The sequence below is a fragment of the Helianthus annuus genome, chromosome 4 (genome assembly GCF_002127325.2).
Source record: "Helianthus annuus cultivar XRQ/B chromosome 4, HanXRQr2.0-SUNRISE, whole genome shotgun sequence".
NCBI classification, from domain to species: Eukaryota; Viridiplantae; Streptophyta; class Magnoliopsida; order Asterales; family Asteraceae; genus Helianthus; species Helianthus annuus.
Genome location: NC_035436.2, coordinates 27365766 through 27384515, shown reverse-complemented (window position 1 = coordinate 27384515; position 18750 = coordinate 27365766).

The window sequence follows — 18750 nt, the reverse complement described above, 5'->3', positions numbered from 1 at the left end:
CCTCCGATCTGGGAAGGTTATTCTCCTAGAAAACCGAATGAGGAGCAAGTCAAAAAGGCTGTCAATATAAAGTTAAAATCCGAAACAATAGATGAGTTACCAGAAAACATTGACGTCACGTTCACATCGTCTGACACTGATCATGAGTCTGAGTTAATAAAAAAGGTGGTCGATCAGGTGTTGGATAGAGATGAGGAGTTAGAGTCAAAGTCTGAATCCAAGAGTTCGAGTTTATCAGTTGACAGTCCGAAGTCGTCGGTTAAACGGGTATACAATAAAGAATTCTTGTTATCAAATCTAATTTGAATGACGAAACAATCAAAGTAGCATATACTTTGAATGATTCAGACACATTATATTCTGATGAGGAATTTCCAATAAGAAGTGTTCAAAATGAAAAGATCAAAAAGGTTTTCAAACTAACAGAAATTAATATTTCTGAAATAAAAGTTGTAAATCTTAATGAAAAACCTAAAAAACACACTTCAAGAGATCAACAAATATTGAACAAGAAAAAGGGTTACAGTTCTGGTTTTGGTTTTCAAAAGAAAACAAACCATAACGGTAATTTCAAAAGGAAAGGTTTAGGTTTTGTTCCACCGAAAAATCATAAAAATGAAAAGATTTATAAACCAAAAACTAGATTTGTTTCAGGATCAAGTTCGGAAGAAGAAGCAAAAAGCTCATTTTGGAAGCAATCGAACAAAGAATTTCTTGCGAAAAGGCAAGAAGGAATGAAGAATGGTGCTAATCATAAGAGGGAGACCAGAACCTGTTACATATGTCAAGAAGTTGGTCACGTTGCCTGGAACTGTCCCAAGGCAACAAAAACCAAACAGGGAGTCTCTTACAAACTCAAAGAAAAGATTGTTTATAAGACCGAACCACCAACTGAACAGTTTAAAGTGTTTAAAAATTCAAAATTTGAAGTTCGTGAGTGTTCGAAAAGGTTTTACAGAAGGAAGGTGAATTCTAACAACCAAACATGGGTTGTTAAGAAATCAGATGATTTGGCGATGAATCTGATTCCACAAAATCAGAGGAGCCACAAGTTGTAACAAAAGAAGAAAACTCAGTTCCTTTAATGGATGAAGTTAACTTTCCACCATTGAGGACTGAAAATTTTAAACAAAAAGTTGGGAAAGTTGAAATCTTGAATCAATTCTTTTCTGAAAAGAAAGAATTTGATGTCGAGAAAGCATTCAATGGGAAAGTTAAAAAGATTTTTGGAAAAATGGTTGAGGGAAAGGCCAAAGGGGTGAAAGATTTTTATGAAGAAAAAAGAAACGTTGTAACCCCGGTTGAAAATAAGAAGGTCACATCCAAGTTTGGTCAGGCGTTGGATGTCAGTATTTCATATGTAAAAATCTGACTTGCCGGAACTCCCAGGTTGGTAAGTGTGGAGTAGGAATCAACATCTTTCTTGAGAAATGTTTTATCAAGGACATTAAGTTTTACTTGATTTAACTTTCGAACAAATGGTTGAAAAAGAAACAAGGTGATGAGTTTATCCCCTATCTTACAAGTGGTTTATGAAATCAACAAAACTTATTTTCTGGAAAAACCATTTTGATTAAAACAAACTTAAGTGTTTTGAAATCATAATGGGAAAATAGTTTGTTGTTAGGGGGAGTTATGATTGTTTATGCCAAAAGAATTGTTGTGAATTGCTTGAAACAACAGTTGTCAGTCTTCTTGTACAATTTGTTTTCAAATTTTTCTTGAAAATCAAAATTGAAACATATTTTGATTTTAGGGGGAGTAAATTTTTTTAGAAATTTCGAAAATTTGAAAAATCCAAAAAAAAAAATGATAAAATGATAAAATCAGAAAAAAGCCAAAAATATTGAAAAATTCAAAAACGAGTTTTGTTGTGAAAAAGAGGAAATGATAGTACATCAGTGGACTCTCACAGCACACTAAAGAATTGTAAAGACAAAAAGTGATAAATGATCTCACTAATGATATGTCAGTAGGTTTTTACTCATTCAGTAAATTGTTTTTGAGATATAAACCTAAATACGAATTCTTACTTATCTCGTGGGGAACATCTCTCGGATATATGGGTAACCCCCGAAATCTTGTTTGAAGAATTCTCTATTTCTGACATACGAGGTCTTTGTGCGTGGTGATATCTGGGGTATTATACCTGGACTTCTGATTTTGCAGGAGCAATAGCCTTGTCCTCATATAATACTTTGCATAAGCTTTAATCTTAAAGCCAGTCCTCAGCATAAAAAATGATGAAACATTGCAAAATTCTAATCATGTGCTGTTGAAAAAAGATCCCCAAATGGGACACACCGAAAGACGAGCCATCGTCTCTTTGTCTGAACGAAAGTTCTAACCTGAGCTCTCATGGTCTCGCATTACCCGTTTACAGATATCATTAGTGTACATTCACCTGTAAGACTGAATATAGAAATCTGGATACGGGAGTATATTCTGAGGTGGTACACGCGAATAAGTTTAAGTCCTTAAAACACTAATCTCGTATCTCGAAACAATTGAACTTTGCGTGAAAATTTAAGTGGATCAGTATACTGACAATATAAGTGAATCATTTAGAACTTAATATGTCTAAAGCTTAATGGTGTTAGTGATTTGGCTCATAAACTGATATGATCCTCTTACACAAACTCACAAAAATATTGTATGTAAATACTTCTTTAAAGCATTTCAATAAAATCAACAATCCAAAACGATTTTCGGAGTGTTTTAGCATAAATTTTTGAAAAATCCAAAAAGATTTTTGACAACTGATGCTGGAAAGCTGATTTTCAAAATTTCAAGTGCTAAACATGATGAACATCAGGTGAAGGGGAGTATGTTTTAAAATGAGAAAAGATTTGAATGTTTTGCCTACAAGTGGTTATCAAAGATTTTAAATGTTAAGTCATTTTGAAGGATTCTTGCAAGTGATTAATAAATTTGTCAAATTGTTAAAATTGTGAAATTTATTTTGAGGTAGAGAATTGTGCAGGAAACAGTTTTGGCAAGAGCCAGTTTCAGATTATGGATCAACATTCAAGGGGGAGTTTGAATGTTAGAATGTCAGGATTGAGATCTTGAAAAGAAAGTGAGAAGAAACGAGAAGATTGAGGATGCTTTACACTATCAGATACTTTAGAGAGAGCAGAAAGACTGATAAAGACTTTAGACGTTGAAGACTCGACACTGAAGACTTCGTCAACATCCAAGGGGAGTTTGTTGGTGCATATGTCTGTCGACTTCGTCTTGTATCGAGTCTTCTACTAGATTGTATAGATCAGGGCACAATGTACGAGAAAACAGGTTTTTGTAGGTTGAGAAGTCATTTCGCACGAAATGATATTTAGGCCATTTCGTACGAAATGAGGTTTTAGGCCATTTCGTACGAAATAGACTTTGTCTATTTCGCACGAAATGAAACCTGATCATTTCGTATGAAATACTTTCCCTATATATACCCATGTTGCCATTTCGTTTGTAACTTTCCGATTCCAGAGCCGAAGTGCTGCTGAAGTGTCTACTCGCTGTAAAACTTTGTCAAATCAATTAGATAGACAATTAAAGTGTAAATCAAGCTTATTCGAAGTTGATACGTTAGTTTCCGCCTCTCCTATTGACAAGAACACCTCTGAACGACTCGTTTGGTCGTGAAAATGATCCTACAAAGAATAGTGAATTGAGAGAGAAATACCCAGAATCCAGAGGCTAGACCCTTATGGGAAGAAGAATTGGATAGGCAATTAGTTGACATTCACATTTTTGGAAATGTAGGAAATTTTAATCTCAACCAAGTAGCAGACCCACAACTTCTACCATTATTCCTTAACCAACCCATGGAGCTAGAACAGAACCAGGAAAACCAACTCCCAATCCCAACATTTGATCCAAATGAGATACCTAGAATTCCAGCACCGAACACTTTAGATCAAGATCCGTGTTGGGATGACAATCGGTCAATTCAGGAAATATTAAATAACCCATATCCTTATGGAGAACCAATACCACGTTACCCTGAACCAGTGCCAACCCCGATGCCACCAATGAGCCATGAGAACGTGGCAGAACTTCGCCAGTACGGTGAATAGTTGGTCGAAGAAGGAAATAGAATCCGCCAAATTGGAGAGAAACTCGTCAGGAAGTATGACAAGAACGAGATTCTATACTAGAAACAACCAGCTGCCTAATATATATATGTGTGTGTGTGTGTGTGTGTGTGTATTTTGTACTTTGACAAAAAAATCAAGATATAAACTAATATATATCAACTATATAAATATATCAATGCATAGTTAATAGTGTTTGAATTCTAGTTATAGTTGTAATGGATGAATATATGTCTATGAAAAGAGTAAGTCGCAATGATCGATGTTTTTCGTTAAATATGCTTGAGTATTTGTTTGTCTAAATTCTGTGATATTAATACCTGATAAATGTTTACAATTCAGATGTCGAACGAAGTAAATCACGAAATACAGAATAACAATAATAACGACAACCAAGTGGATAAAAGTTCTATCAAATACATAGTAGCCCAAGGAATCATAGATGCTATGCCATATATTATCAACACTATTAAAAAGGAAGAAAATAATTCTTTAATTGGAAGTAAACATGCACCTACTGAGCCAAGTCACAACGTGAATGGAAATCACGGACCACTTATCCAAGCTCCAATTCCAAAAAGAAGAAGAAGGACCATCTCATATGGTTGTTCTTATAAAGAATTCTTAGCTTGTAAATTGATAGAATTCTCAGGCAATGAAGGAGCCATTTCAGCCTTGCGTTGGATAGAAAAGACAGAAGCAATTTTAAAAATAAGTAAATGTGCAGATGAAGATAAGATCATGTTTGCTTTTAATCTCTTTAAAAATGCAGCCTTAGAGTGGTGGAATACCATTCTCCAGTCTAGAGGAAGTGACAGGGTATATAACATGGAATGGACCGACTTTAAGGAGATAGTCGAAAGGAAGTTCTGTCCTCCTAATGAAAAAGAGCAGATTGCCAATAAGTTCCTAAATCATAGAATGAGTGGGGGTAGATTGCAGGGAATACACTACCATATTCTTTGAATATGCAAGGATAGTACCAACCCTAGGCTCACCAGAACCAGTATTAATCTCCCGTTACATCTAGGGATTAATCAGTGAGATTAGACATGTAATCAAGGCAGCTAGACCACAAACCATAGAAGAAGTAGTAGAACTTGCTAACACTTTGATAGATGAATTGGTACGTACGCAAGAGGAAAACCAGAAAAAGAACCTAGCTCAAAAAATTACCCAGGAACTACGTTACGGTAACTCCTATCGAGGAAAAGGAACAGGTTCTTCCTCTGCATCCTACTACAAGTTTTGCAAAAAGGAGCACTCAGGATGGTGTGCTGTGTCCTGCAACTATTGCAAGTTCCCAGCACATAAGGAAGAAGATTGTAGGAAGAAAGCTAGTGCCAGAATATGTTACAATTGTGGAGAAGCTGGTCATATCAAACCAAACTGTCCGAAAGTAGCTCTAACGACAACCAACAAGGCTAAGGCAACCGAAGGACCCAAGAAAAATGCCAGAGCGTTCGTTTTGTCAACTGAAGAAGCCAAGATGATTCAGGATGTGCATGCCGGTATGTTTTTAGTTAATGATGTATAAGCTAAAGTATTATTTGATTCCATTGCAAACCAAAGTTTTATCAATACTTCTTTCTGCAAACTTCTCAATCAACCATTAACTAAACTTCAACAAGACTGTCTGGTGGAGACGGAAAATGGAGATTCCATCAAGATAAGCGAAATCCTATAGGGAGCAAGGATAGAAATTCTAAACCATAACCTTATTGCTAACCTTTTTCCAATGGATCTTGCCGGATTCGATATCGGGTTAGGAATGCATTGGTTGGTAGCCAATCATGCCAGTATTTTATGTGATCAAAAGTCGGTACAAGTAAGTACACCAGATGGTGAAAAGATCACAATTAAAGGAGACAAGCCAACGAAAACCACAAAGTTCATCTATGTGATGAAAGCTGCAAGTTATGCAAGGAAAGGAGGAATGGTGTATATGATTTCAGTAATCATTAACACCAAAGGAAAAGAATTAAAAGATATTCCTGTAGTTTCTAAATTCTCAGGCATCTTTTCAGAAGAGTTACCTGGATTACCGACAGATCGAGAGGTTCAATTTAGAATTCACCTAATACCAGGAACGACACCGATTTGCAAAGCACCTTATCGACTAGCATCAACGGAGATGCAGGAATTGAAGAAACAGCTTGATAAATTACTAGAGAAAGGTTTCATACAACCTAGTTCATCACCGTGGGGAGCACCGGTGTTATTTGTCAAGAAGAAAGATGGATCGACGCGCATGTGCGTTGATTTCCCGGAACTGAATAAGGCTACGATTAAAAATTGGTATCCACTACCGAGAATCGATGACTTGTTCGATCAACTTCAAGGAGCTCGATTCTTTTCTAAGATCGATTTACGCTCAGGATATCATCAATTAAAATTATAGGAAGAGGACATTACTAAAACTGCTTTCAGAACAAGGTACGGTCATTATGAATTTGCAGTCATGCCATTTGGGTTAACCAATGCCCCAACTGCCTTTATGGACATGATGAATAAAATATGTAAACCATACCTGGATAAATTCATAATTATCTTTATAGATGATATTCGAATTTACTCTAAGAGTAAGGAGGAACATGCGGAGCATTTGCATACATTTCTGACATTGTTTAGGATAGAAAAGCTTTATGCTAAAATCTCTAAATGCGAATTCGGGTTGCAAGAAGTGCAATTCCTTGGACACTTGGTTAATCATGAAGGAATTCATGTGGATCCCACAAAGATGGAGGCGATTTCAAAATGGAAAGTCCCTGAGTCACCAACAGAAGTAAGAAGTTTTCTTGGATTGGCAGGATATTATAAACGTTTTATTCAAGACTTCTCTAGAATAGCCATTCCATTAACCAAACTGACTTGCAAATCAGTTAAGTTTGAATGGGGACCAAAACAAGAGGAAGCATTTAGGATTTTAAAACATAGATTAACCAATGCACCATTGCTCGCATTGCCTAAAGGAACTGAAGACTTTGTAGTCTATTGTGATGCGTCTAAGTTAGGATGTGGATGTGTGTTGACGCAACGTCAAAAGTTAATTTCGTATGCCTGTAGACAACTTAAGAAGCATGAAGAGAATTATACAACCCATGATCTAGAGTTAGGAGCCATAATTTTTGTCCTTAAGATTTGGAGACATTATCTTTATGGTAGTAAGTTTGTTATTTTCACGAATCATAAGAGTTTAAGATATGTCTTCGGACAAAAGGAATTAAATATGAGGCAAAGACGTTGGATGGAAATTCTTAGTGATTATGATTGTGATATACAGTATCAAGTAGGAAAACCTAACGTAGCAGCTGATGCTTTAAGTCAAAAGTATCATGAAAAGCCAAAACGAGTACGCTCTCTCAGATTAGATCTGCATATAGATTTAAATGAGCAAATTAGAAAGATATAGGAAACCACAATCAAGGACGATGCTAGAGATTTGAAAGGAATGATTAAGGAATTAGAAAAAGGAGCAGATGCAATTTGGAGATTCCGTAAGAAACGAATCTGGATACCTATTCAAGGAAACCTACGAAACCGAATTCTAGAAGAAGCCCATAAGTCTAAGCATACGATACATCCTGGTAGTGATAAAATGTATCAAGACTTAAGAAAGAATTTCTAGTGGATAGGAATGAAAAAGGATATACCAAATTATGTTGATAAATGTTTAACATATTCCTAGTTTAAAGCTGAACATCAGAAACCTTCAGAATTACTACACCAATTGGAGATGCCAATCTGGAAATGGGAATTAATAACAATGGATATTGTTACCAAATTACCCAAGACAGGAAAAGGTAATGATACAATCTGGGTGATTGTAGACAGATTAACCAAATTTGCTCTTTTCTTACCAATGAAGGAAACTTTCAGTATGGAACAATTAGCCAAGTTATATGTAAATGAAATAGTTTCATTGCATGGAATTCATTTATCTATTGTATCTGATAGAGACAACCGTTTTACTTCTCATTTTTGGACAAGTTACCAAAAAGCAATGGGAACTAGATTAAATCTAAGCACAATTTATCATCCTCAAACGGATGGACAAAGTGAAAGGACAATTCAGACAATGGAAGATATGCTTAGAGCCTGTGTAATTGATTTTGGTGGAAATTGGGATGATCACTTACCTCTCATAGAATTTTCTTACAACAACAGTTATCATACCAGCATCAATGTTGCACCATTTGAAGCCCTCTATGGATGAAAATGTCGAACCCTAGTATGTTGGGCAGAAATTGGAGAAAAGCAACTATCTGGACCAGAAATTGTGCAAGAGACAACCGACAAAATTATTCAAGTCAAGGAAAGACTGAAAGTAGCACGAGATCGTCAAAAGAGTTATGCTGATAACAGAAGAAAACCGTTGGAATTTCAAGTTGGAGACAAGGTATTGTTAAAAGTTTCTCCATGGAAAGGCGTTGTCAGATTCATTAAAAGAGGAAAGCTAAGCCCAACGTATGTTGGACCTTTTAAGATAATCAAAAGAATAGGACCAGTAGTAGCTTATCGGCTACAATTGCCAGAGGAGATGGCAAGAATACATGATGTATTTCATGTATGTAACCTCAAAAAGTACTTAGCAGATGAATCAATAGTAATACCTCTTCAAGATATAGAGGTAAATGAGAAACTTAAGTTTGTAGAGAAACCACTTCAGATTGAAGATAAAACGATCAAGAATCTCAAACACAAGATATTAGTTCTGGTCAAAGTAAAATGGGATTCAAAGAGAGGACCAGAATATACGTGGAAGTTAGACTAAGAAACGCAACAGAAGTATCCACACCTATTCCAGTAAATCTCGAGGACGAGATTAAAAACAAGGTGGGGAGGATATAACAACCCTCGAAAACACCTAATTTGATCTATATACGCAACCAAACCCGTTTAACCCTAATTTCATTAAACAACAAATAAAATAATTATTTTGTGTTGCTTGCGGGCCGCGACAGACACACCCTTGTGTCTCGCGGGGCGCGGCAGCCCATTGTTTGCCGGACACCCAAAGCGCCACGTGTCCAAACACGTGTCAATCTTAGATTAGCCACACGGAAACCCTAGTCGTAGCTAAGATGACCTCGCGGGGCGTGAGGGAGCTCTGATTCAACTATAAAAGGAGCTTCAGTTCAGCTTTTACAAATCGTTCATCTCTTTTCTCTCTTAGTCTATATTATAACCAAAAATAGCTCGGTATTATACCCCCTAAAATACGAAGCTCTGCCCCGTTGTAAGTATTTTAACCCCCGATCACTAATTTGTTACCCTACCCGATTGATTTAGGACCCACCAACGCATGTCGAAGCTCTGCCTGACTAAGTTTGTTGGGGTTCTGTCTCGTGTTGTATGGCTAAAGTGACTTAGGTTATTTTACTAACACGTGTGCATTGTATGTTTTTAATAAAAAATAATCAGGAAAAAATAAACAGGAAGCTGTAGAAATACATAAGTCTACAAAGTGAGTCATTCTCCTTTTGTCACATTTTGTGATACCATTATTTCAAATGTTTTACAAAACCCTAAATGTTTATCAGTTATAATTACCGTGATTAAGCCTTTGTATTCTACAATTGCTGCCAATATTATGCGGTTTGTATATAGTACTTGATAACCTTCATAATTGGGCACGGGTATCCAATGTGTGATACGACCATAGTCACAGATCCGTCGAGTGACAAGTACTGAACAAGTAATTGAGTAGATATAAACATTGTAATCGCTCTTAATATTGCAAAGTTATAAGAGCTTATTTTATTAAATTGGAATGTACTCGCCGATATTTCTTGCTGATAAAAATATTTTTAAAACACATTTCAGGTAACTTGATGTGAAAGCTATTAGAAGCCAGCTATGGAGCACTGAAGGATTAAAGAAAGTTGCTATAAAAGTTTGTTAGGATCTGAGTTTCTTATGATTGTGTTTTGTTTGAGAATTAAGAAGATGAAAGAGTAATTGCAGCGGAATTAAAATGGAAATAAACTTTCACACACAATCAAACAGGAGAATTGCTTTCAAGCAAACATGTTTATCATTAAACCGAATGATTAAATTTATTTCAATCTTCTTTTATAATTGCATTCATGTATTACAATCTCTACCTCAGCCTGAGCTCACACAATTTGTTCGTACAGGAAGACTTGTGATAAAAGAGCGAATAGAACAGTACAGGGTGCTGTTCTATTTATAGTACAAAGCAAACCATTGTGGCATCTTTGCTGACGTCACCATGAAAGTGACATCTAACCTCCTAACAACCTGTAACTACTGATCTAATATAACTACTGCTAATACAAACTACTGATTACAATACAAAAATGAGATTGACTAAACTACTGCTTCCAATTCCACTGTTATACTCCTAGCAGTGCTTTGTCTTCCTCAGCAGTACTTGAAACATGACAGTAGATTGAGCATCAGTGCTTTCCTTCAACAGTCTTAGAACTTCATCAGATGTTGAATGATCACCAGTTGTTGTAGACGGACAGTAGATAGAGGACATCAGTTGTTAGGGCCACTTCCAAGGGGAAAGAATGAATACAAACATCTTCTTATTCTGAATCCACTGATCTGATCCAGTTTTGGCTTTAATCGACTATTCCTTTGATAGGGTTCAATCCCAACAATCTTCCCCTTTAACAAATGATGGCAAAACCCTTCATTATTGTGGATTTTTATTGCCTCATCAATAGTTCCCTGACTTGCCCTTTGAATTGTAGTTCAAAGTTCAAGGAATCTTTATCATCCTCATCCCTTCATAGTGTAAGATCAAGGAGATCTTGCAAATCTTCAACACCCAGGCCCAGTGCTTGTTCCCTTGATATGTTCTTCACCTCACCACTGGATTTGAGCAAAGTCAATACGTGGGTCTGTTTGTCAGATTTCCACTTTAGTATTTTTGAATCTAGTGGGTTTTTTGGGAGAGTTTTTATTACTGATGAGTTTGGAGATTGTGGCCTGGTGATGACTGGTTGAGCAGTGTCTGAGGTTTTTGCCAATTCAGGATTTTCTGCTATCATCTATTGAAAGACCATTTTTATAATGTAATCCCCTTGTGCCTTATCTGCTTCTTTTTCTTTATCCATCTGCTTTTGTGTCCTTCTTTGGTAAAGGATAGCAGCAGGTGGAGCAGTGGATCTCCTTATTTATAGCTTTTGTGGTTTAACTAGAACCACTGCTTCAGGATAGTCAGGCTTTTGTGGAACATTTGGATTTTTCTTTCTCAATTCTTCCAACTTTTTGTAACTGGCCATGACTTTATCTTCTAACCATCTTGTGACCTGATTCCTTGACCCAAAATCAGTTGTGATTAGCTCCACATTCATTCTCTTCAGCTTTAAAGTTCTTTCTGGTACATTTTTCTTGTACCTTGACCAAACAGGAGGAGTGTGTTTTATTTTGTCTTTGTTCATCTTTTCAATTATTTCTAACTCCTCTTTGAGCTCACCAAGGGTCCATTCTTTATATTGAGCCTTGTCTCCCTTATATTTCTTGAATGCCATAATGTGTTCAATGTAATCTTTTCTCAGGCTTACATCATCTCTTTCTGATAACTTCTGACAAAGATCTTTTGAAAACCTTTCCAGAGTACTGACCTGAGTGAGCAGGTATTGATAGTATCTTTGAATCTCCTTGTCAGATTTTCCTTGTGAATTTCTTTAGAGATATCCTCTGCTTGTTGAGTCTTTAACTTCAAATATTCTTCTATGTTATTAGGCCTAGGATATCCTTGAAGAGATGGTAGGTTACTTTTAGCAGGGTCATCTTCAGAGTAGAAGGATTTGATCTCCTCTCTAACTGCTATAAGCTCTAAAGGATACTGGACTCCTGCAGGAGTAATGGCAGTGTTTGGATTTTGAACTTGTGCTGAAGAAAGTGGAACAGGGTTTGGAATGGTAACAAGGGTTAGTGGTTGTGAGGATCTTGGAGGTGGTGAAGGTTCATCATTCAAAGTTATCCTTATCCTTTTAGGTTTAGGAGAGGTTGGTGGTGTTTTGGTGGGTTGAGTAGTGGTGATTTGAGTGGTAGATGGCTGACTAACAGCTGTTGAAACTACAGGTGTTTCAACCACTGTTGTCATTACAACAGATAATGTGTCACCTGATATCTTCTGCTTTTTGGCAGGTGGTGTTGGTGGTAATGAGGATGTTTTTGGTGGTGATATGATTTTGGTAAGGCAGTGGATTGAGTGTGTGTTGAAGTTGTGGTGGCAGTTATTTGGGTAACAGCTATTGAAACCACTGAAGTACCAACAGCTATTGATACAACATGTGTTTTAACATCTGTTGGTTTGGAGGTTAGATGTGAGGAGTTTCTAGGGGTTTGGGGAGTGTGTTTTGTGAGTCTAGAAGGTATGGATTTGGGTTGCCTCACTTTTCTAGTGGTCTGTTTTCTTTTAGGCTTAGGACTTTCTTCATTCTTGGGCTCAGAAAACACCCTGTACTTCCATCTCCATATAAACTTTCTTGTCCTGCTCAAACTTTGATTTACCCTTTGCCTCCATATCCTTTTTCAGCCTTGCTTTTGCATCAGCAATAGCATTTAAGCTTACATCAACCTTTTTGGAACCATCTGGCTTAGGGATGTCTGCAAGCATACTAGAATTATCTGGTACAATGTACAGACCATCTTCATATCCATTTTTCTTTAACTGCCTGATTTTCTCCCCCTTTTTGGCATCATTCGGTGGAGGATTATCAACAAAAATTATGGTAGGAGGGGCAGTGCCAGTGGTTTGCAACAGATGGGCCTTGATTGCCTTGATGTCTGCTTGTGTATCTTTAAACCTTGCTTCCATTAAATTTCTAATCTTTTGAACTTGAACTTCATGTTGCTGATCAGCATCTTCTCTTTGTTGATGAGGCAGAGCTTGAAATAGACTCCAAAGCTCAGTGGGAGTAGTAGCAGATGATGGAGCAGATGTTGCAGCTGGTGTAGTACTGGGTGTTGCCTTTTGTGCCTGTAACAACTGTTGCATCATAGACTTAATGTCTATAACATATGTGTCCAATTTGTCAAAACTCTCCGTCAATTCCTTGTACATTAAACCATCACCCAAGTTAATGGGATCATCTGATTTCCCACTGGCAGTGGTTGTATCATCAGTTGACTTAGGGAAAGTATCCCAAAAGTCATCCACTGATGCCCTTTTTTCTTGGTACTGGGGACTTCTTCCTTCAGTAGGGGTGACCAGTTTAAGTGAACTAGTGAAAGCTAGAAACACCCTGGTTATCCAAGAAGAAATTGCCTTCAAGGGAGTCTCACTTATGAAACTAATGTCCAAGTGTAAACTAGTGGGTTCAACACTTGTTGTAGCTGCTCCACTTGAACTACTGACAGGAAGTACTTGTACTTCCTGCAGTGTATCCTCCTCAACTATTGGTGGTTAACAGAGATTGAAACACCAGACTCAGTCACTTTCCGTGGCATATTCTCAGTGATAGGTGATTGAGAAAAACTAATTTATGTCTGGGCTAAATCAACTGCATCCAACAGATGTAATATGGTAGGTGGAATTTGTGCAGTGAGCGCAGGAGTGGAAAGAGAATTTGCCCCGGGCAGTGGGCTGTGGATGATGGAATCAAGTGATTCCAGAGCATCATAATTTGGTGTCCCTGTTCTTACAACCTGTTCTTTTTGAGAAGAAGCAGGAGGAGTTTGAGGCTCAGGTTGAGATCTTTCAACCAACTACTATGAGGAAGTAGCAGTAGTGGTTATTTGTGACTTTGGTGACTTTGGTGTTGTCACTGGTATAATCTCTGTGATCTCATCTTCCAGAGTTACCTTTGTTTTGGGTTTAGGGGGCTTTTGAGATTTTTTCTGTTTTGGTCTTTTGGTGGTTGTAGGTGTGGGTTTCATAGCAGTGGTTTTGCTGCTGTGATCACCTTGAGTAGTGGGCTCCACAGCAGATACCCGAGGAGCAGTGGTAGCTGCGAAATTCTGCTCAGGAACCTCTTTTTGTGTTTTTGAAATTTTTTACATCCTTTTAATGGTTTTAGAAGTTAGGCTGTTCATTTGAAAAGGATTTCCTTGGATTAACACATGAGCATTATCCTTAGAGAGTTTCTTATTAATATATGATTGTTAGTGAGGGAAATGAATAGTGATTATGTGATGATTCATCATCACATTTGTTTTAATGATGCCACGTTATTCACTTATATGTTTTATTATCACTGTGGAGCATTGTAATAAACAACCCCTTTCTTTCCACAACCTCCTAATTAAATCAGGATACAAGTTCTCCTCCACCGCCTGCTTCCCCCCTCCAACCAGGTCATCAGGTTTTCCTCTCTCTCATGAAAACCCTCTGGTTACAATTCAGGAGAATGAGAAGAGAGAGAGAGAGAGAGAGATAGATAGATAGATAGTGTGGCTGACGGGGCTGTTTAAACGGCTCCGCCGCCTCCGCCATGTTATACCGTCTGACCAGTCAGTCGTCGGTCGTTTGGTTGTGATGTTCGTCGATCTCTGTTGTGGCGGTCTCCATTTCTTTCGATTTGTTTTTTATAGGCCCCAAAGGATTCGTCATCAGAAACCCTTAGCGGATTTGGTTATCAAATGCTTTAGGGTTTTCAGATGCGGAGGTGACCGGTAATCTGCCGCCGTCTCAGTTTTGTTGTTCAGACCGACAGTAGTCGGCAATGGTTTTACCATCGTCGGTGGTAACTGGTTATCTATTCTATATCTCAGCGTTTTACCATGGTCCCGATTTTGTTCGTGTCATTGTGATTATGAGTTCCTTCTATTTCAGATTGTAACAATGATTGTTTTTTGGGTCATTAGGGTTGTGATGATGACTGACAGTCATCTGAGCCTCCATCATGGTTTTGAGACCTCCCATTGTTAGTGGCTGTGAAGATAAAATCTAAGCCTGTTATTAGGGTTTAGGGTCGTGCCAATGATAATAAAATCTAAAATGATGATGGTTATTAGCTAATCGGAGATATCCATGGGCCAGATTATGTTGACACTGTGATTATAAAGTTTCTTCTATTTAAGATTGTAACTATGATTGTTGTTTGGGTCTTTAAGGCTATGATGATGACTTGGCTGTCATCTGAGCCTCCATCATGATTTTGATTCGAGTGAATCAACCCAACACATGTGTGGGCCTAAGCAAGAGACTGATTAACATGTGATAAGCGATCAGAAGAACTTCGTAAGAACTTTAGTGCTCTAAACGAACCCGAACGGTTGACTCAATAGAACCTGTGTGGTTAAAAGTGAAGTGGTTAGTTTGATTAAGATCAGACCAACTGAAGGAAGAACTTATCAAGAGCTGAAAATTGTTATGTGATACTAGGACGCAACTTAAGTGGTTTAAAGGTGAGTTTATCAATGTGATTCAGGTCAAACTGAAATGATTAATTTGTGACGCATGGAAAAAGAAGCAAACTGCAATCAACAAGGATAAAAAGGAGGCGCAAATTCTGATATGGGAAAATGTAATGATCCATGACATTGATGTGGCCTTAGAAGGGTTGATAATTTTGTAGTTGTATATCAGGTTAACACACGTCATGAGAAACTTTCTGTTAAAAATGATGTGATCATGTAATATTGTAATGACAAACTTGGCTGCAACTTACAAGTTGCAAATTTTTCTTTATCTGCTTCTCTGTTATAGTAACTGTTGTTCTACATGTCAATATGTCATATACTTGCTTATTATTTTGTTTTATATATCTAATGATTGGTTCAGTATTACCTACCTTTTCGAAATGTGTTATCATCCTTTTGTAGGATCGTTTTCATGACCGAAACGAGTCGTTCAGAGGCGTTCTTCTCAATACGAGAGGCGGAAACTAACATATTGAGTTCGAAACAGCTAGATATTCACTTTAATTGTCTATTTGATTGATTTGACAAAGTTTTACAGCAGGTAGACACTTCAGCAGCACTTCGGCTCTGGAATCGTAACCTAACAAACGAAATAGCAAGGCACCTATTTATAGGCAGGGTGATTTCGCACGGAATTGTTCAAACGAAATCAATTTCACACGAAATGACTATTTCGTGCGAAATGACAATCTGTCATTTCGTGCGAAAATCACCTTCTAACCCATATTTGACAGTATTCTCGTATAACGTGCCCTGATCTATACAATCTAGTTTAAGACTCGATACAAGACGAAGTCGACAGACATATGCACCAATAGACTCCCCCTCGGATGTTGACGAAGTCTTCAGTGTCGAGTCTTCAACGTCTTTAGTCATTATCAGTCTTTTGATCTTTCTGAAGTATCTGACAATGTAAAACATCCTCAGTCTTCTTTCTTCTTCTCTTTACCAGGATCTCAATCTGACTCTTACATTCTCTTGATCAGATCTCTTGATTCCTTACATTCATCAGCATCTGCAACTAGCATGATCTTCGGTTTCAGGATCAGAACTTGGCTCTCGTTCAAGAATCGAGTCCTGGCTTCCACTCTGCTCAGGTTTAACCATGAAAACCTCCATACAACTCTACCTCAAAATAAATTTCACAAATTTAAAATTTGACAAATTTATCATTCATTCACAGGAACTTTCCAGAATGATTTATCATTTAAAAATTTTGATGACCACTTGTAGGCAAATCATTCATTTTTTATTTATTTTAAACACAGACTCCCCCCACGAAATGCTCATCATGTTTAGACTTGGAATTTTGAAAATCAGCTTTTCAACATCAGTTGTCAAAAATCTTTTTGAATTTTTCAAAAAAAAAAAATTGTGCTAAAACACTCTGAAAATCTTTTTGGATTTTTTATTTTATGAAATGCTGTAAAGAAATATTTATAAACAATATATTTGTGAGTTTGTGTAAGAGGATCATATCAGTTTATGAGACAAATCAACAACACCGTTAAGCTTTAAACATTTTAATTCTAAACGATTCACATAGATTGTCAGTATACTGATCCACTTAAATTTTTACACAAAGTTCAACTGTTTCGAGATACGAGAATTAATGTTTTAAGCACTTAAACGTATTTGCGTGTACCACCTCAGAATATATATTCCCGTATCCAGATTTCTATATTCAGTCTTACAGGTGAATGTACACTAATGATATCTATAAACGGGTAATTGCGAGACCGTGAGAGCTCGGGTTAGAACTTCCGTTCTTCAACAGCACATGATTAACATTTTTCAATGTTTCACCATTTTTATGCTGAGGGTTGGCTTTATAATTAAATCTTTTGCAATGTATTATACGAGGACTAGGCTATTGCTCCCGCAAAATCAGAAGTCCTGGTATAATACCCCAGATATCACCACGCACAGAGACCTGGTATGTCAGAAATAGAAAATCTTTCAAATAAGATTTCAGGGGTTACCCATATATCCGAGAGATGTTTCCCACGATATAAGTAAGCATTCGTATTTAGGTTTATATCTCGACAACAATTTACTGAATGAGTAAAAACCTACTGACATATCATCAGTGAGATCATTTATCACTTTTGACTTTCCAAATCTTTAGCATGTTGTGATAGTCCACTGATTTACTATCATTTCCTCTTTTTCACAACAAAACTCATTTAGAAATTTTTCAATGTTTTTGGCTTTTTCTGGTTTTATCATGTTTTTGGTTTTTTCAAATTTTTTGAAATTTCTAAAATTTTTACTCCCCCTAAAATCAAAATATGTTTCAAGTTTGATTTTCTGGGAAAATTTGAAAATAAACTGTACAAGAAAATGATAACTTGATGTAAATTGCCTCAATTCGCCATCCACTTGGCATAAACAATCAGAACTCCCCCTTACAACAAACTATTTTCCCATTATGATTTCAAAACACTTAAGTTTGTTTTAATCAAAATGGTTTTTCCAGAAAATAAGTTTTGTTGATTTTACCACTTGTAAAAATGGGGATGTGATCATCATTTTGTTTTCAAACACTTTTTAGGAAGGTTAAATCAAGTTCGATTTAATGACCTTGATTAACCACTTGTAAGAAAAACCTCTTTTTCACCACATGTAGGTTCACTTTAAACAAACAATTTCAAGAATGATGCCGATTCCTGCTCCACGATGACCAACTTGGGAGCTTCGGCAAGTCAGGATTTTCAAGTAAAGAATAAAGACACCCAAGCCTGACCAGCTTTGGGTGTAACCTTCTCATTTTCAACCGGGGTTTCAACGTTTCTTTTTTCTTTATAAAATTCTTTTACCCCTTTGGCCTTTCCCTCGACCATTTTTCCAAAAATCTTTTTCACATTTCCATTGAAAGCCTTTTCGATATCAATTTCTTTCTTTTCAGAATAGAATTGATTCGAGATTTCAACCTTTCCAACCTTTGATCTTAAATTTTCAGCCCGCAATGGTGGAAAATTGACATCATCCATTGGCGGTACTGAGTTTTCTCTTTTTGATTCAACAGGTGGCTCCTCTGATTTTATGGAATCAGATTCATCGCCAGATTTCACCTCAGATTCCTTAACGACCCATGTTTGGTTGTCAAGATTCCCCCTTCGTTTGTAAAACCTTTTTGAACATTCACCAACTTCATATATTGAGTTTTTGAAAACTTTGAACTTTTCAGTTGGTGGTTCGGTTTTATCAACAACTTTTTCTTTCAGTTTAGAAACAACTTCCTGTTTTGTTTTGGTTGCCAATAGACAGTTCCAGGCAATATGACCAAGTTCTTGACACCGATAAC